Below are 27,582 nucleotides of genomic sequence, written 5' to 3'. Positions count from 1 at the left end.
CTCGCCGCCAGCGTTCCGTTGTGTTGTACCCTCTGCCACGAGCGCCTGGAAGACACCCACTTCGTGCAGTGCCCCTCCGTCCCCTCCCACAAGTTCTGCTTCCCCTGCTCCCGGCAGAGCATCAAGCAGCAGGGAGCCAGCGGGGAGGTGTATTGCCCCAGCGGGGAGAAGTGTCCCCTGGTTGGCTCCAACGTGCCCTGGGCCTTCATGCAAGGGGAGATTGCCACCATCCTGGCCGGAGATGTGAAAGTGAAAAAGGAGAGGGACTCGTGACTCGCCTGTGCTCACCGCCCAACATCACCTTGAACTCGAACTGCTCGAATTATGTATATATCTATAAATATATATATATAAATATATATATATCTCCAAGACAAGGGAAATGTAGACTTCATAAACATGGCTGTATAATTTTGATTTTTTTTGAATACATTGTGTTTCTATATTTTTTGAAGACAAGAGGTATGTACTTATTATAAAGGCATTTCTTCTAATTCTTCTCTTTTTTTTTGCCTTTTTTTTTTCCCCTTTTGTTATAGCAACTATTTGTTGTGCTTCCCTGGTGACAGTTACTGTTCAATGTAGGCTGTGACTTGCGCTGCTTTTTTTAGAGAGCACTTGGCAAACCAGAAATGCTTCTAGCTGTATTTGTATGCACTTGTTTCTTCTTTTTTTCTTTTCTTTTCTTTTTTTTTTTAAATGCCAAATACACTTTCTGACATTGTAAAGATTGCCTTATTGTCTGTGATTCCTTATTCCTGGCCCCTGTCCTGTAGAGCTGGTCGCATGCAGGCTTGGTCTGAGGTGGTTGGGAACAAGAGTGGCTAACCAAGACAGGGATGCCCTTTGCCATCCCACTTGGCCAGGCAAGCTTAGGGAGCATGAAGGCTTTCTCCCAGAAATGCATAGCTCGTGTTGCAATGGAAGATCCTCCAGATCCAGTCCCAAATTGCTCACTCTTTCTCAAGGGAAGTTGCCTCCAGAGGATGTGGAGAAGTGTCCAAGAGGCGCTGTTGAGTTAGGGATTTCTGGGTTTGTTTGTTTTTGGTTTGGTGTTTTGTTTTGTTTTTTTTTTAAGGCAAAGTTGACCGCAGTTCACGTGATCAGTTGTAAGATTACAAAACTGCATTTATTCACCGATTGCATACCATAACGTGGAATTTTGATAATGAACTTAATTACCTGATTGGCGAAGGCGCCAATGTAGCACTGCCATTTCTGAAGGCCTTCAGTGTCACTTCCGGGGCTTTCGTGTCTTTGGACAAAGCTGGGGAGGTGGGGAAGAAACTTTTTTTTTGTTTTTGATTTTACTTAAATTTCCAGATAGTGCAGATGGACTTTGATTTTGCTTATCAGTCGCCTCTAGTGCTGTTGCTGTTGTTACTATCACTGACCCGGTATTTCCAAGTAGTGGCAGGTACGGTGTGGTACAGTGACAGCAGTGACTGAGGCTCTGCCAAATTGCCCACGGGCATATCAGTGACAGCCCAAATGTGGGTGGAGGAAACCTGTAATTTCCTTATTACGTATGCTTGAAACAAACCTACTGCTATTCTTTGAAAATGAAAATATAAACTGGTTGAAATGAAAGCAATTAGGGCTGTACATAATGGCCCTGGCCCTGCCTTTTAAGCTACTTTGGAGAACTCTTTTGTAAAGCCACTTCTTTTGATTACGCTTCTGCATCACCAAGCAGACTTCTAAAATCAATAAATCATTGGTTACTAGAAATAGTTCAAGTCTTATAGTGATGTTTTTGTGCTGTTTATAGTTTGTTGGCAACGCTGCAGCTGTACGAGCCCTTCTGTTGAGGTGTTTATAACTTAGTTATATGTCGTTGTTTCTGAGCAAAAGGGTGGTGAGGTCGTCCCTTCCCAGGGACCAGCTAATAAACACTTTCGTTATCGAAGAGGAGGAGGAAAAATCTGTTCAGCCAACTATAAATTTGAAAAATTTTGGGTGCTTTTTAGTCAACTGTTCTTATTGTGATAATGTTCAAACTGCAATTTAATGCAGAGTAGATCTTTTTGGAAGACTACATTTAAAAAAAAAAAAGAAATGATCATTATTAGTATTTGAAGATCAGAACTGCACATGCACAGTAATTTTTTATGAAGTGTTTAATGAGCACACCCACTACATTGTGTTCCATATTACAGGTCAATGTAATATTAGATAAGACTTGCATGATAAACAAATTCAGTGAAGTCAATATTACGCTTTAAAACTTATAGTCAAGATTGGTGTCTTATGTAAACACACTTAGCCAATTTGAAGAAGACGCACATTATATATATATACCTATATATATATCTATATATAAAAAAATGCCAACTGTAAAGGATTCTTTGGAACCACTATGATCTGTGTAAATGTGTATTTAGGCACTTTATTAAAAAAATGGAATTTGAGCTGATAGATGGTAACAAGTTCTTCAAAGTTGCTTGGCCTAATACCTCACATGGGATGAAGTTCATGTTTTTGATTAAGGTGGTATCCCTACGCTTTAAAGAGAAGCAAAACTGAAATCCCAAAGACTCCCTAAAAGAAAAAACCCTTTTGTGTTATCAGGTAGCCCAGCTCTGAGCGTGCCGAGGGAGAGACCTGCTCCTGACAAAGTGTACCCTTGTTTTGGGGCCAAGGGACATTGATGGGACTCGGTGGAGAGGCTTGTAAGGAAGCACACCTTCCTCCTCTTCCTGCCAGCTGCTCCACTCCTGCAGCTCTGGAACTCCTGGAGAGGATGGAAACTCCCCAGCTGGTGATGCCAGGCAGTGGCCCAGAAACAACACTGATGGAGAAGAAATGGCACATGGTGGTGGCTGTGCTCACACAGCTGACTTTCAGCCCCTAGACAAGTCTAATCTGCACCATAAAACTTCAGAACTGCAAAATAAAATAAAAAAAAAAAACCAAACTAAAATTTGAGGGTGTTCATACATAGCTCATTTTTTTCACATTGAATGTTGCTTTTTTCTTTTGGTTGCTTTGCTGAATTACAATAACGCTCCAGTGGATTCTCCCTTTATTACTACTTCCTGGGCTACAAGCTTTTTTCTTTTTTCCTATAATTTTTAAGTGCTTTAGCTGCAACAGTGCTACTGTTAATATTCCTTTTTAAACTTTTTAAAAGGTGATACTGTAATTTGTGTAGTATTAAAAGTGTTTTAATGAAGAATGTGTGATTTTTTTATTTTTTTTTTTCCAAACTCACTTCCATTACTTTTTTTTTCCAAGATATTTTTTTCCTGGCAGTTCAACTGCACAGTGTTTTTGTTGATAGCTGCTGAACTAATCTGCTGCCATTTTTACATTTATGGTTTCTTTTTACTTCTGGCACTAAGTATAAGGAAACTAGGAGCTTTAAACAGTTCCTGCATTTCCTTGTATATAAAAAAAAAATTGAAAAAGCTATAGTTGCCCAAGTACAATATTATTTTTTCTTTTTCTTTTTTTTTTTTTGATACTGTCCTGACACTTGTAAACAGGCAGCAGCGTGGGGCAAGACGGTATGTGTGGAGCCGGTGGGTACCGCTGTGTGCCTGGGTCCCAGGGGGTGGGAAAGGTGCCACACAGGGGAGGCTTTGACTGCCTTTGCAGTGGCCTCAGAAAACCTGGTATGTTTGGGAGCTCTCTTTTTAGATTTGCTGTAAACCAGGCCATGGCAACCGCGTGTTTTTATGAACTAGCACTTATGCAAAGGGTATAAATACATTTGAGAGTGCTCTCTAGTGGCTTGTTATGTCAACAGAGCCCCTGGATCCTTTCCTTCTGCACCCCGGCCAAACCCTGCGTGTCCATCCATCCTGCTGGCAGGGCAGCCGCTCTTGGTGGGACTGGATAGGACACTGCTCTGGGGACACCCAGCCACCCACTCACCTGCAAGTGTGGCACCTGCCGGCTGGATCTACTCCATGTGTCTACTTTGCCCCCGAAGTAGTGTGGGACACGCTGCATGGTGCGCAGGGTGTTATGGTGCAGCTGCAGTTCCCACACCAACACAGCCTCTCCTCAGGGGGGAGGAAAAAACACTGGATTGTGTGGAAATTAATGGCACCAGGGGTTAGCTGAGCTACTTATAGCCCTGATCCTACTGCTTCAGCACGTGCTTTGCCACAGCAGGGCTACAGGTGGGAGACGTCCAGTAATTGGGCTTGAAAAGGTTCAGCCCTCAGCATTTCATGTTTCTCCTCCTTGAGCATTTGCATTTAGGTCACTCCAATGCACCTTTTGAAAAATAATTGGTAGAAAACCCCAACCACCATTTTTACCCAAGTGGACTTTCATCTCTCCAGACGTCACAGTCCAACCCAGTATAAACTCCACCTTCAAGCATGTGCTCCCATAATGAGGCAAGTAAAAAAAAGAGAAACCAACCAACCAAATAAACAAAAAATCAAGAATTCCCCCCCCCCCCCCCCAGTTTAAACAGAAGATGGTCCTGGGCAGCATATGGATTCATTTCCTGCAGCGGGTGCATTGCAGACAGTGAGCCTTGCCACTTGCCAGGCATGGCCATGGAGCAGCACAGCTGCCCTGCCCTCATCCCATGTGGGCCACCAGGATTCCTGAGTCATCCTCCTTCCCTTGCCCTTTGTTTGCAGGAGCAGACGCCTTTCCTCTGCCAGGGCCCAAGGTCAGGCAGTGTTCAAAGCAGATGAATGGAGTGCCTGCTTATCCACTTCATCACCCGGAGCTGCTGCTCTGCTCCAGATGTAACTCTTTCACTGCCTCCAGACAGCCTCTGGAGCACGCCGTGGGCTTTGAGCACCAAGTGCAGGGTTTGAATCATTTTGTTCCTTGAAAGACTGAACTCTCCCTTCTGGGAAAGGAAACACTGATGTCTCCCATAGAAAGCTACTAAGTGCCATGTTAGTGCCCATATGGCTGTCTTGCTTGGCTGACATAGGTGCACTGAAGATGGGGTGATAGCTCTGCAGTTATTTTTAGACATGCTTCACCTAACTTTGCTTTTCTTTCTGCTACTCCAGAGCCAGTTTTGTAGAGAGTGGCATAGCAGTGTACATATTAAGCCCCAAAATGTTGCATCAGGTGGAAGACCCCAATAAAACAAACTCACGGAGAAACCAGGAAGAGCTCAAGGAAACTTCTCACTGTACTCTAGGTGTTTCTTTGGCCAGTCAGCTCTGACTCAGCAAAGACCACAAGAAGCATCCCTGCTCATTATCTCCCATCTCCATGCAGCACTGGGGCAAGTGTGAGAACCCACTCTGTCTGGCAGAGCACCCGGCTATGCCTCCACCTCAGGGTCCCTTTGTCTGACCCCCCACCTGCTGCTGCTTGCTCTAGTGGTCCCCAGCCCTGGGGTGCTCCCATCCGATACTGGAGCACTCTGTCTAGGGCCAAAGGGTGCCCTTCTGGGTGGAGGGCTGTGGCTTCCCTGAGAAACCCTGGGGAGCCTCCAATTTTGGAGGCATCTTGGAGGTGTTCAAGGCCAGGTTGGATGGGGCTCTGAGCAACCCGGTCTAGTTGAAAGTGTTCCTGCCCATGGTAGGGTGGTTGGAAATAGATGATCTTCAAGGTCCCCTTTTAACCCAAACCATTCTATGATTCTATGATTTTCAGGGAGATTTCAGCTTATGGATCTGGGAAGGACATTCACTCTTCACTGCAAAAATGCCAAGTCTGCATTTTCCTTTACCCTCTTTCACTATAAAATACTTATTTCCCCCTCCCTCCCCAACCATCATGCCTTTTTTTTTTTTGGTAGCCATTTAAAAAAACCCAGAAGATAAGTAAACAGAGATGAAAGGTGTTATTGGTTCACCAGGTTGCTTCCTTGCAGCAGGAGACAACTCCTCCTGTTCCCACACTGCTGGGCTGCAGTGGCAGGATGGTGCTGGGGAAGCATGCAGGTAGTGCTCTTCAGGAGTGCCCCAGCTGCAATGGGGGCCTCACCCTACCACCCACTCAGCCAGGGGCATGAGAAAGCAAACTGGACCTTTCCTTTCTTCCTCCCGTGGTTTTGGTGGGTTTTTTCCCATTTTTTTAAGCATATTTATGAGCTGAAGGAGGCTTCGTTTTTTTTTAATTTATTTTTATTTTTTAGTAGATTCCCTTAATTTTTTCCTCCCAGAAATTAAGGTTTTCTCCAACCTTTTCTAACCCTTTTTTAACCCTTTTTTACAGGAGTGTCATATTCTCCAACTGTATGTAGAAGAGGACTTACAGATATTAGACAACAACTGCATAATGGAATGAGGCATTTAATTTTGTCCAGACTACTTACAACACTTTTTTTTTCTCTTACCTTATTCAAGTGCTGCTAAGCACTAGGAATAAATAATTTTCTCTTTTAAGATGTGCCACCCCTCAGCTGATAGTTAGAAGGCTCAAAAATTAGTATACTGATGAAAGACTTAAATGAGAGCAGGGGAAAGTGATGCTGAACATCACCTTTCTTTCACTCCACAAAAACGAGGAAATACATCAGCTCCTGCACACTGACTCATGCCTTTGCAGGTCCTACGTCAGGAATTGCAATGAAGTTAAGCCAGCATAAGGACCCCTTTTTCCATCATGCTTTCAGAATTATTCATACTGTAATAATTCTAAAAACCCTCCAAATACTAAGTTTCCTGTGATTTTGTTGTGGTAATTAAATAGAGTTCTATCCAACTTCTTCATGAGAGTACAATTAGAGCAACGTCTCCTTCAGAAATTGCAGAAGGAAGGGGTTTTTTTCCTTGCAGAAAGTACCTCTGGGCAACACAACACATCATGCCATAATGGCACTTCCCTGTGCTCCCCTGCACCTGAAAAGAAGGGGGCTGGATGGGCCCAGCTGGGGCTTTAACTTGTTCTAATTAGTTCAGAATTTCTACTTGGACATGTAAGCTGTACCTTCTGGCTTTCCTGAAAGAAACAAGCAATGATAAACAGCATGAAGTAATGATTTTAGATGGGCTTTTTAAAGGCTATGATTTACTTTCATATTGTGAGAGCTCTTCTTTTTGTGTAAGCCTTCTACTTTTCTTTGGAGAGACAAATAATGTGTGCTCTTAATTGAACCACCGACTCTAATATTTTTATAATCCAAATGGTTATTTCATCTCATCAGTTCTACTTCTTTGGGTTACTGTGGCTCTTTGCCCATACCTCTTTGTCTGACCATGTTAAAATTAACTTGTGAAGGTGGAGGTCTTATTTCAGCTCCTTGTATATTTCCTGAAATCTGCCTCTTAAGGGGGAGGCTCTCCAGGTACCAACTTTCTGGGATTGGTGGTGCACACTGGTTAGTTAGTCATTCAGCTTCCAGCCCTCAGGGAGAGCTTGCAGGAAGGGCTCTGGAGGTTTTTGTGGTCCTGATACTGGTAGAACATGTGGACCAGCAGCCCATCCCAGCCATACTGCCTCCCAGTTATCTTCTGGGCAGAAACACTTTGAACTGCAGCAGCAGCATGTGTTTCTTCATCCTGTGTCACAAAAGTTTCCTGACATTTAGTGTTTTGGGGTGGATCCCTTCCTTTTCTGTGAAGAGTGCCAATTTCAGTGCTGCTTTTGATGGATAACAGTCCATGAAGTACTGGAGAGACACCAATAAATGTGGCTTGCGTAGGCAGGCTTCTGAATTCCCTTTTTAGCTGCTCCCTGGCTGCAGGGTATGGGACTTCCAGCCCTACCAGCTTGCTCTTGTCCCTTCCCCTGCTGCAAGCAGTGCCTTCCTTGGGGGAGAGGTGCTTGCAAGGGAAGGGGCTGTCCAAGAGAGCTGGGGTTTGGCCATATTGACCCTTCTCACTGTGTGTGACCTCAGGGCTCATTTAAGCTCTTTCCAAGCAGCTCCAAAGTGGTGCTGTGACACGGCCCGTTTCATCCTGATTGTGATGGTGCATTCCCCACGCTCCTCAGGACCACTTTGTGATCAAACGAATTCCTGTCAGGCTGTGGGCTTTGAATAAAGAGTTGGCCAGTGAAGCATCCCTTGACTGTACCAGGAACTCTTGCATGGCCAAGACGGTGAATGAGAGCAGGAATAATCAGTCATCCATCCCCCAACAGCCTTGAAACATTCCTTACCTGAATTGTAGCCTGAGTGGAACACTATCATTATTACTGGACTTTGGAAAATTCCAGTAATTACTGTCCTAGATTCTGTCCAGGATGGAAATTTGTGGATTATTAAAGCCAGTCATCTCATGACCCTATAAGCAGTGGTCCCATGTAAGGCCCTTTGGCTTTCTTGGACTGCAGCAGGCTGCCACCACCATTTCCCTGCGTGGGACATCTTTCGGAGCTCACAGACCCTCAAGTTTGCAAAGTTCTGAGGACCATCAACAACAGGGCCTGAACTGATACCCTCCATTCCTTGAGGCTCAACCCTTGCCTGTTGAGGAATGCCAAAATGTTTGAAGTGAGTATTTCACTGAACTTGCAGTAGAAAGGACAGTTCATTACTGTCACCTTCTTGAAAAGAGACAAAATGAAAAAGAAACAGATCTTGCAGTCCCCAAGTTTGGTGAAATACTCATCAGGGAGAGGCTGGTGACAGCAGTCTGAATTTGATCACTCTCTTAGGTGGTACATGACATACTCCTTCAGGTGCCCCTCCTCTCATGACACCTCAGTAACCAAACTTTGGGCCTTGTCATGGTACCCAAAAGTATATCAGTGAGGGTCCAAGCAACCTTTTTCTTTTGGAATCTGTTCTCCTTCTAATCCTAAACTGGATCCCACCCTGCCAACAGCTCTGTCATTGGCTTCATCAGCTCCATGGGAGCACCCCTATGGGTAAAGTTTCACCAGAAATGTGGGAAAAATCAGGCCTTAAATGTAAATTATGAGTTACAACATAGACAGTTTTGCTTTATTTATTTATAAGAAATCATTTCATTATAAATAGGTTTTTCAGTTAAATGTATTGCTAGCATTACCCTGTTACTTATTCATAATTAATTAAATCATAGCAGATTTCTGTGTTATTATCATTTCCATAAATTCTAAATAATTCAGAAGAAATGTTCGTTCTCTCAGGGTACTTTGTATGTGCAGATAAGGCGAAGGAGCAATCTGGGCCTGAGCAGAGCAAAGTTCCTCTACCCTCACCTTTTTCACAAGCATGTCTTCAGAAACACTGGAAAGAAACAAGGAATGATGTGGCCAATGAGTGAAATAAAATGCTGGGTCCTGTCGTCAGCATTGCAGGGCTTTTGCCTCCATGCAGGGCATCTCCTGGCTGCTTTCAGAATAACCAGAAGGAAATGCAGAGCTGTAGGGGTGAAGGACTTGAAGCTATTACTGATCCACTGGTCTGCCTTTGCTGCATAGTATTTGCTTCCCTTCAAGTAAAAGGGAAAAGGGTTTTTGTTGTCACTTCAAGTTTGATTTGCCTTTTGACAAAGAAGCAAGAAATGCTGTTGGAAAATTCACAGTTAATCTAACATTAGAAATGTGTTAAAAGTTAATTTACCTGGGAAATACAATCCTTGTTCACGAATAACAAGAGAAAAACATCATGCTTCTAAGCAGAATTTCACAAGTATTTTAAGACTTTGCTCATTGGTACTGACATCTCATGGTTTTATAATAAATATGAGGGGGTGGGAGAATTTCTTGAAGCCATTTCTTACTGTTGCTGTCTCCTTAGCAGTGTCCTAACTGTAAAGAGTTTTGTGAGTCCTGGGATGCAAACCATGTCAGGATGAGGGGTGGGGGTGGCTAGATTCCAGCAGTGCAGTGTGCTCTGTCACGCTCAAGTCCACCGAAGAGCTGGTGGAGGCAGGAATCACAGCAAACATAACTGGGTCAGGCACCTAGAAGGTAAAACAGAGTCAGGAATTGCTTCAAAGTTAAGGAAAAGGATAAGCTGGAGAACTGAGCTGAATTTGAGTCACTTCATTTGAATCACTGGATATGCTCTCTAAGTGATTTTCTGGCTGCTGGTATGTCTGTGCTGCACATGTGCATTTGTGCCTCGGGAAACATTAGCAAAGCACTACTGTGGGGATATCACTCGGGAGTAAGGCTGACCACCAAGTCATAGCTGGCTGGAGTGGAGCTATGCTGGATGAAGGAGTTCTGTGGCTGGTCTTCTTAGTCTCATCTCCCCACTGGGGAGAGGTGGAGAAGCACTATACGGCTGTGCAGGGCCAAAGCAGTGCATTTCAGCATGCACCAGGCAGGGAAGAATTGTAAGCAGGTAGCACCACTTCTGTCAGGAGTGCAGTAGGAGGCTCCTCGCTGTCCCTGGAAAAGGTCTTCTCAGAGAGAGGAAGGCTGGGTAACCTCTCGCATGCAGAGCTGTGAGCAGCATCCCTGCGCCCCAGGCAGCACAGGCTCCTGCCTGCACTCCTTTTCTCCTTCACTCAAAGTCAATGGTGGAAAAGATGGAGGTGATGGCATGAGAGAAAATAGCACATGGATTGGAGCCTGACAAGCAACCTGTGTTGTAGCAAATGGTTACAGTGCCTCTGCATTGGTTCGACCACAGGATATGTGCAGCTGTATGCTGCACACCTGGCATGCAGCTGTCTGACTTTCCTTTGGCTGTGGTCACCCAGGTCACCTCAGCATGTAGATTTCTTAGAGATACATATTTAATAGAGCTACCCATGATTATTGGCAATAGAGGGAAGTTTGTTGGACAGGATCCTCTGCAGAAGGCTGTTGGATGTCTTCTCTTTCTATCCTGTTGGATGCTCCTTTCTTTCTATCCTGTTCCTGATGCTCAGCCAGGGCCGAGTTCACTCTCCATTGCCAGAGCACTACTAAGCTGGTCCTTCTTCAACATCTGTGGGATAAGCAACAGCTCGCCAGGCCTCACACCAGTCTTCTTTCTCCCATGTAAACTCTGACTGGGCTGGGGTCACTGTATATTTATGACAGCACAGCAGAGGCAAGTTAGGAAGACTCTGTTCGGTAGTGCAGAAGGAAGCAGGGGGCCTCTTGACGAAAGAGCACGGTTGGGTTTCTCTGTCTGGCAGACAACAACAGAACTGTGTTGTTCTCGTTCTGGAGAGTTCCCCAACCATGTAGAGAGTGGCACAGGGGAAGGAGCTGCAACATGATGCCTCTCCAACTGAGCGCAGCCAGGAGAGTAAACCTTATAGTAGCAGCTGGGGCCATTAACTCTCTAATCTCCCCCTTTTCATTACATCAGAATCTCTGAGCTTTGTGTTACACCAGTTGCCTGTGGCAGTTTCCTGAATGGATGAAACTCCACTGAGATTAATAGAAAGGAAATTATTTGTTTGAAGATGAGTGGTTTGGACATATGGAATTTTGTGCAGAGGCACATAGTGATGTGCCCACTGCAATGGGCACAGGAGACCTACTGTGAAACCCAGCACTCCTACAGACTCAGCATGCTGGGGTTTCCTGCCTTCTCACTGCACTTATACGGCTCCAGCTTACCCTGGAGCTGCTTCTGACTTTCTGTTGTAGTCATGGCCTGACGTGCATTAGGCCTTTTTTGGCTTCTGGATTCTATCAAGTTGTCGAGCTGCTCGCCGCAGCTCATGAGAGGGCTGCCTTGCACGGGGACAGAGATTGCAAACCCATGGGCAGGGGGCACTCTGCTGCGGTGCCCCAGCTCACAGGGCATCTGGTGGGCAGCCAACCTGCAGTCAGGTCTGATCCTTCACTCTTTTTTCTTTGTTAAAAAAGACAAATGCTCTTCATCTCACAGGCAAGGTGCCCGCTGGTGTACAAGGCCCCTTTTCCCACATCTCCCCTTCTCAGCTCAGAAGTGTTTAGTCACTGCCTTGTGATGTCCCAGCCCTGTCAGAACCCCATGCATGGCACATGAGCCAGCCACAATCCTCCCAGGCTGAGCTAACCCTCAAAGGTGGGACTTACCGACCCTCCTTGTTGTGCTTGTTCTCCTGCTTGTGCATCAGAGGAAACCCACCTCCATGGAGAACTTTGTGTGTACATGTGCATGAGCAGTAGCACAAGAGAAATGGTGCCAAAGTGAAGCAGAGGCAGAGAAAGACTGCCTGTCTAAGCAGCAATATGATGTAGGCCTGATAGCTCATTGCAAAACCTCCCTGTATTTCTTCTTCCATCACCATCCCATCATCACAGAGCATCTGTTGCAGACGTGTGGACTCAGCATGTCCCTTGCCTGCTGGAGTTCAGAGGGGCTCCCCAGCAGAGCCAGTTTGCTTTGTCCTCACCCTCCTTTTGTGTGATCTTCCATCTCATTTTTTTTTTTTTTTGCCTTTTAAAACAGATGGGAAAAACTGGGTCTAGAGGTCAATAAGCCAGCTGTGTCCGTACAGAGGCTGGCCAGTGAGGAGAGGTGGAAGCAGTGTCTCCCCCAGCCCTAGGGAGCCCTGGTTCCCCTCTGGGCACAGCGTTGCAGGCAAGAGTAAGCAAATGAGAAGAAATTGCCCTGACTTAGGAAGAGGTCATGCAGAAAGATCCATGCTGGCAGACAAGACAGTGTGCTAAAGATAACTGTTTGACAAACTATATTTACTCTCCCTTTCTGGGAGGACTTACAGGGGATTTGGAGCATTGTGCTAATATAAGCCATCCAGTGCCTGCGGTGGAGGAAGCGCCTGCTCTGGTCTTCTTTGAGCTTGTGTCTTTACAAGCCTTGGGAGAGGACACTGCTGAAAATAGGCTTGTATTCTTGGGAATGCTAATCAGAGGGCTTGTTCTTCCCACCAGCAGCAACTGGGCAGCAATGCTGTGTGATCAAATTCAGCTGCTTCCCTCCCCACCACCACCATTTCTCTTGCCAGCAGCACTAGTTGTCCCTGCCCATGTTCCCTGGTAACCAGCATGGAAGGTGACCCATTTTAGAGGCTCTCAGAGCCAGGGGAAAGCCCACTGCCCATGTTTTCTGGGTGTTCTGGGAAACCTCCAGACTGTAGCTGGCTCTCCGCCTCCCAGAACTCTCCACCTAAACAAAGGCAACCAGGGGTAGTGCCGGACAAAGGGACGAAAGAGAGAATCCTTCTAAACAGTCATGACTTTTAGCTGATATTCGGTAAGATTTCCATCACACAGGAAAAGAGGCACTTGAGATTTTGAGTATGCAGTAACCATGACAAATACAGAAGTACAAAAACAGCTCCAGGCAGCTAGAAAGAACAATACCGAACAAACAAATTAGCCATCTGTAGCATCTCTAGCTCCTGAAAGTAAACATAAACACAGACCCACACTGAAAAGGACTGTACTCATAATAAATCAATTAGCTGCACCAGCCCTTGGAGGCAGCAGGGGGTGAGGGGCAGGGACCAGACAAGCAGATTTCTCTCTGCCTCCCTTCAGGTTGGGTCTCTGGGCTCATGAAAAACCCTCCCGCGGGTTGGGGAGTGAGGATCAGCTTACCAGGGTGCTCCCCCCCATGAGTGACAGTGGGAGTGACACCATGGAAAATCTTCACCCTAGGGGGAGGGGAAGAGAATGTCCAGCGTTCATATTTCAGAGACTTCCTTTCCCAAGCCCCAGCCAGTGAGGGTCTTGTGATCCTTCCTCTCTCCTCTTCTTTGGGCACAGCAGGGTGTTGGGAAGGTTATAAATACAGGCAACCGTTTGCTCTAATCCAGCTCTGACCATAGGGATAAGTAGTGCACCAGGCTCCTCTTTCCTTACTCCCAATTTATCCCTGATTGACTTGCCCATGCCGTGGCCACCATTCATAACACTCAGTTTGCTTTATTTCTTACTGATGTCTCCTTATATGCCAAACACCCACAGAGAGGCAGCTTAAAAAAAATCATCCTCCTGAGATGCAGAGGCACCAGAGTGGTGCAGGGTGGGGGCATCAGGGCAGCCCTTTTGGGAGCTTAGTTCCTCTCTTTTCTGCATGCTGGGAGCCTGAACTCCTCCACAGAGTGTGAAGACCAAGACATTTGCCCTCTAAAGAACATCTGTCAGGTACTCAAGAAAGAGATCCAAACCCTCAGTACTGCAAACCAGAGCTGTGCTCCCCACAGCCACATCAGAGGTCAGTGTGCAGTGCTGCATCCCACCAACTGGGAAAGACAGTGATAGGACATGTCTCCATAGACACTTCTCATGGATCTGCTGACCGGCTTCCACTTTTGAGTCCCCAGGCTGTCCCTACCCTCCTGTGACAGGTGCAAGGGCTGTATATGAACTGCTTTGCTCACCTCAGGGGATACCAAGGGAAGAAGCTATGAAGGGCATGCTTGCAAAGTCATATTGCCATATCATTGCTGGTGAAGTCTGCAGGCAAGAAGGAATTTGCTGTTACTGTAAAGTTCTGCACTAGCTGTGCTTAATCACATCCCTTTAGAGAGGGCACAAGTAGGTGAAACCTGAGCTGGGGGCAAGGATTAGGAGAGCAATGCAGACTGGAGGAGAAAACAAACACACCCATGAAAGGGTGGCCTAAAATCTGTCACTGTCAGAGAAAGAGCAACAGCCGCATCTGTCTAATAGCACATACCGTTGGGGTAGGAACTCTCCACTGGTGCATGACCTTCAAGTCATTGCCAGGAATAGATTTTGGCTCCAATTTCAACCCTAACTAAAGCATCTTCTCCTGTCACGATTTGGAAGCTGAGGTATTTCAGTTTCCAGAAACAAACAAAGCTCACAGGAGGCAGCCCAATTGGCCTTGGCTGCTGCAGGGCCCAGCATGGCAGCAGTCCGGAAACAGCGAGGCTCTGCACTTCTGGAATGACATAGGGCGAAGGGACTTGATGGGCTTCATTTCCCCGCTCTTGCCTTTGTCTGTTGCTCCTGTCTAGCCCTAGCTGATGCGATAATGCAGCTGCATCTTTTCTCCTAGTATGTAAGAAAAAACCTTTCTGTTCATTCAAAGGACTGAGTATTTTTAAGGGTATAAATTGGTTGTTGTCCCAGGCTCTTACTGCTGGTTTCCATACCAGAGCTGTGTTTCTCTCCAAGGATCCCGAAGCCCAACAGCTGAAGGGAAGCACAGTTCTTGAAGGGAGAAAGGTTGCCTTCCCTTCAATTTAGCAGAGGTGCATGGTGGGACCCATCTGTTTCACATGGCAGCTGTTACCTTCAAACCTAATTAATGAGCCTCCCACTTTGACACCCTCTCACCTGTTTTCTGATGGTGGCTGAGAAACATGGAGTGCTTTGCCCTAAATGGAAAGTGGCAGTGCAGTGAGTGGAAGGCAGTGTGGGGAGCCAGGGGGCACAAACCCCCTTCCAGCTGCCACTGCCCTGCCCTGCCAGCCCAGGGCAGCCACCAGCCCCCCACCAGGCACTGCTGAGCACTGATCACTTCCTGCTTTCTGAGATGGCAGCATTGGAAGGAAACAAAGCACAGCCTGTTCTGACAGTAGAGGGGGCCCCCACTCTCAGCAGGGGTTTCAACAGCACTTAGAAATGGGGTTCTGGCTCCCCTGCCTCTGCAAACTAAGGTCTGGATTCACTTCTTCAGACCTCGCAGCCCATGGCGGGCTGCAATGACAAGGTCATGGCCACACACAGCCTGTGTTCCTTCAGTGATCTTCTCATGTGGAGGCAGACAGCATGTGCATGTGGCTGAGAGAGAGAAGGGGTGAAAACAACACATGAAGGCCCATGCACACTCTGCCTGACCTCTCACAGACCAAAAGTTCCCGAACTACTCTCAGGAAGAAAATGTTTTGATAAACATCACCTGAAACTGAAACTGAGGTTTCAGTTCAGTTGAAAGCCGTGCCTGATACACATCCGGAGCCTGGGGAACTGAAATGATAATCAGGATGAGCTCTGGAGAGCATGTGCTGACGGTGCAGAAGGGGGCAGCTGCTTTTACCTCTGATACTTAAATCACTATGCCTCCCTGAGCATTCTCTGTGCTTGTTTGAAGTGTCACTTCAGCAGCCAAGGAGAAGAATACGAGCTTTTGTTGGTGGCCGTGTCTGCTTGCTCGGCCTAGCAAACTGCAAACTGCAAATTGCAGGGGACACTACCAACCACAGAAGTAGGATGGCTGTCTGGCAGCATTTCAGAAACAGAGGACCAGGCTTGGAGTGGAAAATATTTAGAAGGACTGTTTAACTTGCTGAAGCCTGGCACCATTAGTTGGCTTCTCCCAGGTGAGATGCATCCTTCTTCTGTATGGACCCACCTTGGCAGACACTTCACAGAATCACAGAATGACAGAATTGTTGGGGTTGGAAGAGACCTCTGGACATCATCTTGCCCCCTGGCAAGACACGATCACCTAGAGCAGGTTACACAGGAACACGTCCAGGTGGATTTTGAATGTGTCTAGAGAGGGAGACTCCATGACCTGCCTGGGCAGCCTGTTCCTGTATTCTGCCACCCTCAATGTAAAGAAGTTTTTCCTCTTGTTGAGGTGGAACTTCTTTTGGTTTAATTTATGGTCACTGTTCCTCATCCTGTCACTGGGCACCACTGAGAGGAGCCTGGCACCATCCTCTTTTGAGATATTTATATGCATTAATGAGATCCCTCTTAGTCTTCTCTTCCCTAAACTAAACAGGCCCAGCTCACGCAGTCTCTTCTCCTAAGGGAGATGCTCCAGCCCCCTAATCATCTTTGCAGCCCTCCCTTGGACCCTCTCCAGTAGCTCCTGTCTTTCTTGTACTTGCCTCAGCCAGTCAGGCATAGCAAGGAAAGGCATATAGGAAGCCATCAGGACAGATAGAACAGGTTTTGTATTCATTTTGCACCACTATAAATGAGCACGAGGTATGTGGCAGAAATCCACCAAGCCTCATAAAAGCCCAGTGAAGCTTTTATGCTGGGAAGAAGATGCTCTATGTGAGGAGCCTGCAGCCAGCAGGAGATATAAGGGCATTTAAAGTCTGTAAGGATGCTGTCAAAGCTGGTGTAGCAAAAGGAAAGTAAGGCCTTTGTAGATACCTGGTTTAGGTCTAACATCCTCCAGACACAGTAATGACCGTGGTGGTTTTGATTCATCTGAAAACATTCCATGGGATTGCTGGATTCCTAGGAATTTCTTGATTCCCTATGGATTGGCAGAGAGCACAGGGAGTGCTGGGGATGGTTTTTTTTGATCCTTTCTTTGGGTTTTGTTTTGGTTTTTGGTTTTGGTTGGTTGGTTGATTGGTTGGTTGGTTGGTTGGTTTTTTTTTCCTAGAAGCCAACAGCACTTTCCATAGTACTGCAAAATAAAAAAAAAAAAAAAGCTGAAGCACTTGAAATTGCTTGAGCTACTGGAGCAGAAAACCCAGTGCTGCTCCTGATGCAGCAGGACAGCCTGCTCTTGGGCATCTTTGGAGCCTGAAACCCATAGCAGCCACCTGCTGTAGTGGCCACAAGGAGCTTTTCTGTGCGGGGTGACTGTTAAACGTGCAGAGTTCAGTTTATTACACATACAAACCCATGAGACAGCTCCTGCTAGTTAATGCTCTCCCCCTGTTCCTGCTCAGTTATAGTCCATATCTGTGCATTTGAATGGATGGGAGCTGTGTGTTCAGGATTTTCACAACTTGTATCTCCTGCATTCATGTTTTTAAGAGATCCACTTAATCTAGGGTAGATTTGTCCCTTCCTCAGGTCTGCTTTCTTCAGGACAAAAGAGGTGAGAGCAGGAGGAAGAACTCACAGGTTTGTGTGGCATGGCAAGGAAAATACTTCAGTTTATGGATCATTACAAAGCTCCCGAAAATTAAACTATTTTTCATATGTAATGAACTGTGCCTGTCCTGTACAGCAATAAAAATATCAAAGGTAATACTAAGAGCTAATGTGGTCTATAAATACTGACTCATATTCACAATATTTTTGTAGGGCCATTATAACTAAAATATAAATGGAGTTTTTATTTTAAACATTTAATATTAATCAAATGGTTCTAACAAACAACTGTGACATAGTCATGGCCTAAATAATAAAAATTAAATGGGTGATGAATTCCTGTGAAAATTTAATTTGCAAAAGAAAGAACATTGCATTAATAAGACATAATTATATCATCAAATATTTACCATTATTTGCTGGAATCAATTTTATTTTTATTTTAGATAATAAAACAGTGGCTACATAAAGCAGCAGGCTGGGCCACATACAAACTTTCTTCTTCCCCCCAGGTCAAGCAGGCAATATGCTTTTAACTCATGTTTTGCTGCTTTGTTTCACTGCTTTCCTCTAACAGCTTCAAATGCTGCATTTAGAATCCTGACATGTCTTTTTTGTTACTCAGTCCATACCAGTACAATTATATCAATCCACATCTCTATAGAGAATAAATAAAGTGGCTCAAAATTCCTTTGCAGACCCAGATCGGTGGATGAACAACCATTTCACATGGGCTGTCTGCTGGGAGCTGGCACACAGCAGCCACCTTCACTTCTTCGAGGAACACTGGTGTTTCCTATCACAGAAGCAGTGAGAAGAGAAAATCAAGCTGAAGCTGTCAAGCTGATGTTCCCCTCCATCCAACAGCCAGACTGAGGCTGCTCTCAGGGGTGCATTTAGCAGAGGATGACATCAGTTTATGACCATATCCCTGAACCCTGTGTTTTATTCCCAGTCGTGCTGCCTACAGATCTGCAGTCTGAAGAGATTAGGACTTTGTCTGAGGTGCTCCTGCACCTGCAGAGGTGTAGAATGCTGACAGGATTTCTGTGCAATCAAGGCATGCCCCAAGAATCTGGGCAGAGTCAGTGAGGAAAGGACAGACCAGAGTGGGACATTATAATTTTGGATCAAAGCTCTCCATTCCAGGATGGTTGTTTTTCTATCAGCTTTTCCAGGACATGGTTGCTGCCACACAATTTCATGTTGCACTTGTTTTAGACAGCCTTTGCTCAGCTCAGCCAATGCTGAGAGACTTGGAGGGTTATTTGGGGTTTTTTAGGTTAATTTAGAAAACCTCACTGATTATATATCTGCCAGCATAATTTATACCTCTGAGGATTGGGTTGATTAGAGAATCAGTGTGAATGATTAATTTTATTCATTGAGGGCAGAGCTATGAGTGTGCTGCAACCTGCAACTGAACTGATATTTCCTTTAATTGTTCAGCTGGGTCCCTGGCAAGCATGAGCTGAAGCTGCACAAACTCAGTAAACATCCTAGTAGTCCAACCTTCAGCAGTCCTGCTGAGCCAAACCAATCCCAGTTTGTCTTCTGGCTACAGGTTTGAGATTCAACACCCCTATGCATGCACACACATATGGGAGCAGCTTTTTGACTTTGGACGGAGGCATGCTTACATCAGATGTGAGGCCCTAATGCCTGATGCTGGCAGCAGCAAGTGGCTGAACATGGGACACTGTGCTTTACCCCCTGTTTTCAGGGGGCTGCTGTCACTGGTGTTAAGACCATGACTCTCCCATGTCTCATGGGCAAGGGTGCTCACTGCTCTGGTACCCAGAGAGGTCAAAGGGAAGGGAAAGCAGCAAGCAAGCAGACAGTGCTGGATGGTACTGCAATTATTTATAACATTAATGAGGAGGGTATTAGGCTAGGAAGCACACTTTAAAATCTACGAGTAACTCCAGGTGGGGAAGCACACTTTGCAAGCACTTTGGAGGGCTAGAAATCAAAGTGGTCTTGGCAAGTAGGAGAAATGGTCTGAGATCAATAAAATGAAATTCAATACAGGGGAGTGCACAGCACTCACTTAGAAGGAGGCCTCAAGCAGAGAACAGTGCTGTGGGGAAGGGCTAGGCTGGCAATAGCAGAGCAGGGGAGGTCTGGCTGAGTGGCAAGGCAGAAGACAGTGGTCTGGAATGGGGAAGGGGCCAAGCAGGAGGTGCCAGAGGTCATGCCAGGTGTGAGATGGGGAAAATCAACATTTCTCCCTCTTCAGGGCTGAGACAGGAAGAGACAGCATCCCACTGATCCAGGGATGATGCAAGTGAGCATGGAAGAGAGAGGGGCGTGGTGGCAGCCTGGAAGACATGGCTTACAGGGAAGGGTTGAAAGAGCTGGTTTGTTCAGGCTGGAGGACTGGAGGATGAGGGCAGACATGGCAACGTGTCAAATATGTAAGGATTGCCATTAAACCAATCAGGTAGGCAGAGAAGATGAGTTCTTTGTCAGTGAGAGTGAGCTGGGTTACAGCTAAAGGAAAAACATGCTGCAAACAACAGCAGAGGTGAGCCCTGGTGGAAGGTTGTTCCTGTCACCAAAGATATTTTTAAAAGGTTAAACACATATCAGTCATGATATCAGCTAGAAAGAGAGGGAAGGGGTGGGGAAGAGGGTCTGGATGGTCTCTCAAGCCGTACATGTCCACGACTGCTGTGAGTCAGATTGGGGCAGTGCCCAAAATGTATCTGGTGAATTCCACACGTGCCCAGAGTGACTCCTTATCCCAAGTTGTATGTTGTCCTAAAATGGTCCTTGATTTTTGCAGAGGTCATGCCTCCTCTAAAGTGTGATATTTAGGGCATCAGAAACACTTGTATCCCCAAAAGCACGGGGCAGATTTTTAATATTTGAAATTATTTTCTGCAGTTCATCAAGCCTGGCTGAGTTTTACACTCATTTAGATCAAAGTTTCTCTACTGGCATAACTACAACACTGGCACTGCCAAAGCTAACACATAATATAAATTAAATGATAAGTCACATGAAATATTGTTTCATCTGTATCCAACACCAATATTGTAAGATGTAGAGCCATAACGTCCTTCCTCAAAAATAAAATGATAATTACCAAAAAAGAGATGCCAGGAAGAAAGCAGAAGCTATTCAGCATTGTGCTGGGCATTAGCTTAACTGGGAAATGGAGGTAAGGTTAACCTGAATGAAGCCAATGTGCAGAATAGGTCAAGTTAACTAAAGATATCATTAAAAAAGGCTGCTGTTTCAGGCATGATCTGGTTAATCATCATGAGGACTAGGTACCATAGACTCAGGGAAGTCAGCTAGAAGACTACATTTAGACTAGGAAAGAAAATGTCTTCAGGTGTTGTTATTCAGGTTCAGCTAAATTCACTCACCTTTTCTATCCTTCTTCATAGACATGCCCTGTGGGACCCTCAGCAGCCTGAGCTGTGCTGTGTTGGGTAACCTTCATCTTCTCCCCCCAAAGATGGATCAGAAATAGCACACATACATCAGCACATTTCACTATTTATTATACATTTAAAGAGTCAGATCTTCTGGTAGGAAAGAGAGCTCAAATATATGATTGCATGGGAAAAAACAAAAAAAAGAACATCAGGTTTTGCTACCAGTTGTCCTTGCTGTAAACCCCCCTCTGCCTGCTGCTAGGTGGCAACTCCCTGGCTTGTTTCTCTTTCTGGTTGTCCACAATCATCCCTGTGCTATTTCTTGTTCTGTTTCCCCAGTTGGCTGGGTTGTGCACCAGTGCCTTTTATGGCAGGGCACGGGAGGTCAGGGCCTCAGCTGTGCACCCCCAGCCTCTCGCTGCTGCCCCCAGCCCACCTGCACCCCTGGGACAGGCGGCACAGTGATGGGGCACAGGGAGGGTATATTTAGCTCACCAAGGAGGAGGGCTATGTCATGACATCAGCCTGGCTTGCTCCTTGCTGCTGGGCCATGCTCCCCCGCCTGCCCTACACCCTTGGCATTGGAGCCTGGCACCGCCCCGGTCACCCGCCTCCTGCTCTCGCCTCCTGACGCAGGGTCCATCCAAAGTGCGAAAACAAATGGCTGAGTGCCCACGTGCTCTGCTGTGCACAGGGCAAAAGCTAGGGCAAGCCCTGTCACTCACCCGCCGCTATTTTGGCAGCACCAGTGGCTATCAGCACGGCTTGGGAATTTCAGTCCCTGCCTATCTCCAGTGACAGGCCCCGGTGGCCCCGACACACTTTGGCTGAGCGTGACATTTACCGATGGTTATTCCAGGGCACAGAGAGGGCTCAGAGTTCTGCAGTCACAAGAAACACACATTCCTCTGGGTTTATTCTTGTGACTTCACTGCAAGCATCTTGACAGGAGTAGTGATTCCAACCTCTCTGGTGTGGCAAGCTCCAGGCACCCACCTCCCGGCGCAAGGCAGATGAGACCCAGCTTGCTTCATCTCCCCAGACTGGAGGCTTTCCCCTCTGTTAGGCAGCCAGGAGTGATATCTGACAGCCAGAATTTTTTCCCCGCCTAGAATCAGGATTTCAGCAGATGTCATGGGCATCTACTGGTCCTTAACTGCAAAAGGGGTCTGGCCTTACCAAAGGAGCTGAACACAGGCAGTGAAACGTACACTTTGTGTTTTCGAGATTAATGAGGCTTCTTTCATGTGTGACACAGATGGTTGGATTTTTGGCAGTGCTGACCACCTATGACTACTCTGACACTCACTTGGAACATGTCAGCATGTAGCACTCTGGAAAATTAGGCCATGTTTCTCCAGTGCAAAAGGCTTGTTGATGTGTGGGATATCAAATGTGTAAAATTATTTGCACTCTACTTCTTAATAACAATAAAAAGATGAGTCATAATTACTTTCTGAGAATATTAAAATCCTAGACATAATGTTTCTTGCACTGTACAGTCAATCTGTACAGCAAAGTGTATTAAATGCTCTCCTTTATTACAGAATAGTGATGTCTAATAACTCCCAAGCTCAAGTTTCACTGCAGTATTTATAATTCACATCCATAATAACATTTTCCCATTTAACAGTCTGGGGCAGATACCACAATGCGTTATACGGCACGAGTGCAAATAATGAGATAGGGTGATGTCACTGTGTAGCATTCCTCCTAAGCAATCTAAAAATACTCCATCCCGCTTTCCCACCTTTCATCATTGCCTGCTTCTTCCCGCCTGATGCTTTTGCACCCGTTTCCATGGTAACAGCTTCTATTGTAGCCCAGACCCTCATGCAGATGTTGTCATTGATCCAACACCTTGCGGCAGCTTTGATGGCGCATTGTCTCCTTGTTTCCCACTCTCCTGTTTCTGTTCTCCCCCAGAAAGGATGGGTTGGGATGCTTCCTCCTGCTCAGTGCCTTTGATCTGAAGGAGGAGAAGGGAGAAAGTTATTGATTTGGCTTTATTATCAATCCTAATCCTTCTTGGAGGGCTTTCTGAGAGCTAAAATACTACACCATGGAGCCAGCTAAAGGTTTATTTGTGCAGTTTTTAAAATGGGTTCCTTAAAAAACCCCAAAACACTAGAGGAATCAAGAATGATTAGCATTGGAAGACCATAATTAAAATCTCTCTCTGACAGCGCAGGGAGCAGTGCTTCATAGGGGGATGATGCTGCTTTACTGCTTGCACTCTGTGATCAGAGCCTTTTTTTTTGGTCGCTTTCTTTCTTCCGTTTTTTTTCCCCTGCTAAGCGCCTAGGGAAGTTTCCACATTTTGGCCATGTTCATTGTTCAGGCTCTCCCCACCCAGGCTTGTCACTCCAGCTTGGCTTGGAGGGAAAGGGAGGGAGGTGGCAGAGCTGTGCTGGAAAAGCTGCACCATGGATTAGTGCTGAAATGAAATGTAGCTGTAAGAAAAAAACACCAGAGAACAAGGAAAATCTGCTTAATCACTTATTGTCTCTAGTTGTTTTGCATTCTTCACCTGTCAGTCCTTGCTGGAGTTAGACATTGTTCTCCTGATGATGAGAACCTGACAGATGGATGGTAATGAATGTGTAACCGAAAACCTGGGCTTTCGCATCTGCATTATTTATTCACCTAAAGCAGGAGCTGCTCTATATTTAGTGTATGATGTCAGTGGCTTGTTTGCATCCTTAGAAACTGGCAGGGAGCCACATCTCACATGACATATGAAATCACTGATAAATGCTTCTTTTCACTGAAAGAAAAACAGCTTAATAAATGCAGCTCTTTTCTGCTTTCATCTCTTCCCTCCCTACCACACTCCCTTCCCCTTCTGGGATTTGTCTCTCCGTGGCGGAGCTCAGCAGCATCTGTGAAGTGGAAATGAGCAGGCAGTACTGCAGATCAAAATGAGGCTGTGGGTATGCTCGGGAAGTTGCTGCCTTCCCAAGCCCCTGTCTGCTCCCCCTTCCAACGCTGGGGCTCTGCCAAACAACTAGCCAAGCTGGGCGGAAGGGAAAAAGGAAGAGAGGGAGAGCCTCCTCCACCACCCAGCACAGCCTTTGCGGGGATGCTGGTATTCCTGGTATGTAATGAGTTTCAGTTGGCTTTTAGCAGGCAGGGAGGAGGAGGAAAGGCCAAGCTCCCACACACGTTGCCTGGTACAGAAATGGCCCTGTGACAGATACTAGCAGTTATCTGTCTTGAACATGTCTTTGGTGCAAGTGTCCAGAAACAAGATCTCCCATCCATGCTTTCATAGGGGAAACACAGCCAGGACACTTTTCTGGCATTTCTGCTAAACCAAAGGCCGTGTAAAAATAGCAAGTTTTATGTATAAAAAAATAGACTTGGGTGCCAGAACTTCAGTTGCTGTTGCCTGGCAGGGCTCCATCAAAATTCCATGCACCAGTTCACACCAGTTCAGGGTCTGATTCTCAATTCAAACATTGTGCAAGTCAGGGGGTAAAGAAGCTCAGTGCATCTCCTAGCTCACAGGGGCACACCCATCCCGACACCTTAGGGCTAGTTTTCCAAAGCTGGCAGGTGCCATGGTTTCACGGACTATCTTGGCTTTCACAGTGATAAGACCTGTAGTGAGATCCTACAGGTTGTATTTTGTGACCTGAGTGGGTTGCTGCTTTGGCCATCACTCACTCAGATAAAGAAAACAGCTTGCCATGGGGCCAGTGTCCTCAGCAATACCAAGGGAGATGTGAGATATTTAAAATAGGTGATTGATCCATAGAAACAATCAGAACATTTACTTCAGCAAGGATTTCTTGCAGCAAACAAAAGCAGTTAGTGTGAAGCCAAAGATTTACTCTCCCCAGCATTTCCCTACCAGCGTTTAACACCATTGCTGCCAATGCAGACTCAGTAAGAAGCAGAAGAGAGAAGACAGCCTTGCTGCAGAGCTGCTATGCTGCAGATGAATGACTTTGCCTATTAAACAAGCCCATTCAAGCTTCCACTTCACAGCCATTTGCTTGATGGGTTTGAACAATAATGAACTAGGATTAAAAAAACCTGCCCCTGAGAAATTCAGGCTGCTTCAGCAAAAGGGGATCAAATAAAGTTGGTAGTATCATGTGGCCTGCTAATATTCGGGAGTGACATCCATGTGTCCTGAGCTTATTCAAACCAGCATTTTGCTTTGGTTTTGGTGAATAGGTCGACCTGCAGGTTAAGCATCAGGGAGACATTTGGGAGGAATTAAACAGAGAAAGGTGGGGACAGAGCACAAAAGGAAATTCTTTCAAGAGCTTTAGCATAAAATGTCCTCCATAAAGGAATATGTAAGACAAGGTTTTAGATGAGACAGTTTCCCTCCCAGGAAAAGCATCATGAAGTTGTTACAGAGAAACTCATTTAAGAAAAAAGCCAGCCAATGCCACAAGATGATATCTCAGTAGTCCCAGATGTTCTCTGTTCTGGAAAAAAGAGGGAAGATTACTCTCAGAAATTCACCCTGTGTTGGCAGGATACTCAAGGAAACTTGGAGTGAATTCGTAAAATATAGAAAGATGCTGCTCCTAGAAGTAATGTAGGCAGAAACCATAAATAGCTAGCTGTCATTTCAAAAGGCTGAATGAAACCTGATGTCCCATACTGGGCATGAACCAGTATGATGGCTGCCATGGGACTGGGAATTAGGAAACCTGCATTCGTTCCTGATCATGTAATGCATTTTCTGTGTGATACTGGGAGATCCCGATAGCTGTCTGTCTCTGTTCCTCTCAGTAATACCGGAAAATCACTTCTTCCCTTTCCCCAAGGTCATGATCCTTTGCATGTTAAACACTGAGGGCTTGGGTGGTCTCTCACTGTGCCTCCACCAGCTTGCTCAGTGATAGATGCTTTGCTTTCTGTTTGGGCTTCAGCTATAGCTATGCAGCTACTGAGGGCAACTGCTTTTGCCTAGGCCAAATCTTGCAGAATTGCCTCTCGCTGTTAACACTCTGTCAAGCTGCAAGGCGCTTATCTTGCTGGTGTCTGGACAAAATTTTTGGCAGCAGTGTTATAGTTGAGACATCATGGCACAGATGTGGGGATGGGAGAGGGAGCCCCACTGATGGTTCAGGAGGATGAAGCTCCTGAGCCCTTCCAACAGGATACTGAAAGGACATGGCTAGTTGAGGTCTTGTGCCCACTGTCACCTCTGGCACTAGCAGCCATCCCAGGGAGTAACAGTCAACACAGTCCTAACTGCAGTCAGGGCAGCTGGCAGGGAAAACTCCTGAAGGAGATGGTAAAGCAGCTTTTTAACGCATCACCCCCAAAATCCCCACCATGATCAGCCCTCAGCTGCCATGAGTGTAGGGTGGGAAGTGTAGCTGAGACGGAGAGCTGAGGGGCAAGAACAATGACTATGGCCTCTCCTAACTTGTTCCTGGTCATCTTAAAGGTTGTGTGTGCAAGGGAAAAGACAAGAACTACCTGGCATACAGCAGAGATGCAGAGCTCTAGCTGGCACCTGGAGGAATGGGAGGTGTCATGGGGGGTCTGGAACTGATCTAGCCTTGCTTGCACCAGCAAGTTTTCTATCACCAGCTGTAGGCAAACATCACAATTATGTGACATGCAGATGCAGCACTCAAACACCTAAGCCAGTTTTACCTCACGCCTTTCATTATTTTGGAAGGTGTTTCCATAGAGGTTCTCATTTCAGTGTATTAGTACCGTGTTTCACTGCAACTGAAGTTCTGACTGTGACTTCAGCATCATTTAACAGCCAAGGAAATTAAGTGAGAGAAGCCTGAATTGACAGCAGGCTGGGATAGCAGGCCACTGTCATGTGGCCCTAAGCAGACGAAAGTCTGCCAAGGGGGCACTAAATCAGGAAAGCTGTGATTACTTTTTTCCCCCTCCAGTAAAAGCTGAGAGATAACTTGCAAAGCTTTGCTTTGAGCAAGCGGTGACAGAGAGGGTGTCCAGTGGATACAGCCTTTGTAACTTCTCAGCAGTTCCCTGGAACATGAACCTGCTCTCTCCAGGCTGAAGCCGTCAGGAAGGGCATCTTATGCTTGCCATTTTTGATGAGAGGATTTAAGGGCCATCCAGCAGAGTATCTAACTCTAAAACTATAAGCAATCAATTCATTTTGGTGCTCTGAAATTGTTGTGCTAAACCAAGAAAGATGGATAAAACAATAGGATGTCAGCAACAGAGTTGGGTGGCTAAGCCAGATATACTGTCTCTCTCTTTCTCTCTCTCTCTCTCTCTCTGTGACATAACCCTAGCACATACCTTCCTCTTTGACTCACAGCAGTTTCATTTTAAGGCCTGCTAATATAGATCAGTGACAGAACTATTCTCTTACAGAGGGTCAAAAGCACTTTTCACATATTTTCACACATTTTTTTTAACACAGCAATAGCCTGGGTCTTTACTTCTCAAGCAAAAAGCAAGTTGCTCTGGTTATTTATCTTCATCTAGTATTTTGCTTCATGCGAAGCTGAAAATGAGAAAAGTATCTACATATCCTCTAAGTTCCTAAACCCAAAGCATTTAATAACCAATAAGCCATTAGTGATCCGCCATTCCTTTGTATCCAGAACAATTTCCATCTGAAACCCTGACAACAATGGAGTGATTCAAAGCTCACAGATGTCTCATGAAGATTTTCTCAGAACATGTAGTCAGATGCATTTCACAAGTGCACTCTGTTTGCCATCAGACAAATATGATATATACTAGATTCACCTTTACC

General features: G+C 45.9%; 1 long non-coding RNA gene across 1 annotated transcript; it reads left to right on the top strand.

Moving 5' to 3' along the window:
• Nucleotides 1–6: 6 nt before the first annotated feature.
• LOC115307646 lies at nt 7–2,912 on the top strand. Its single transcript, XR_003915968.1, has 2 exons — nt 7–462; nt 2,572–2,912. It is a non-coding gene; the product is annotated as an uncharacterized LOC115307646 (long non-coding RNA).
• The last annotated feature ends 24,670 nt before the right edge of the window (nt 2,913–27,582 follow it).

Source organism: Manacus vitellinus, unplaced genomic scaffold, assembly GCF_001715985.3.
Source record: "Manacus vitellinus isolate BGI_N305 unplaced genomic scaffold, ASM171598v3 scaffold_37_pilon, whole genome shotgun sequence".
Lineage (NCBI taxonomy): Eukaryota > Metazoa > Chordata > Aves > Passeriformes > Pipridae > Manacus > Manacus vitellinus.
Note: the sequence above shows the minus strand (reverse complement) of the source record. Positions and strands in the feature narration are given on the sequence as shown.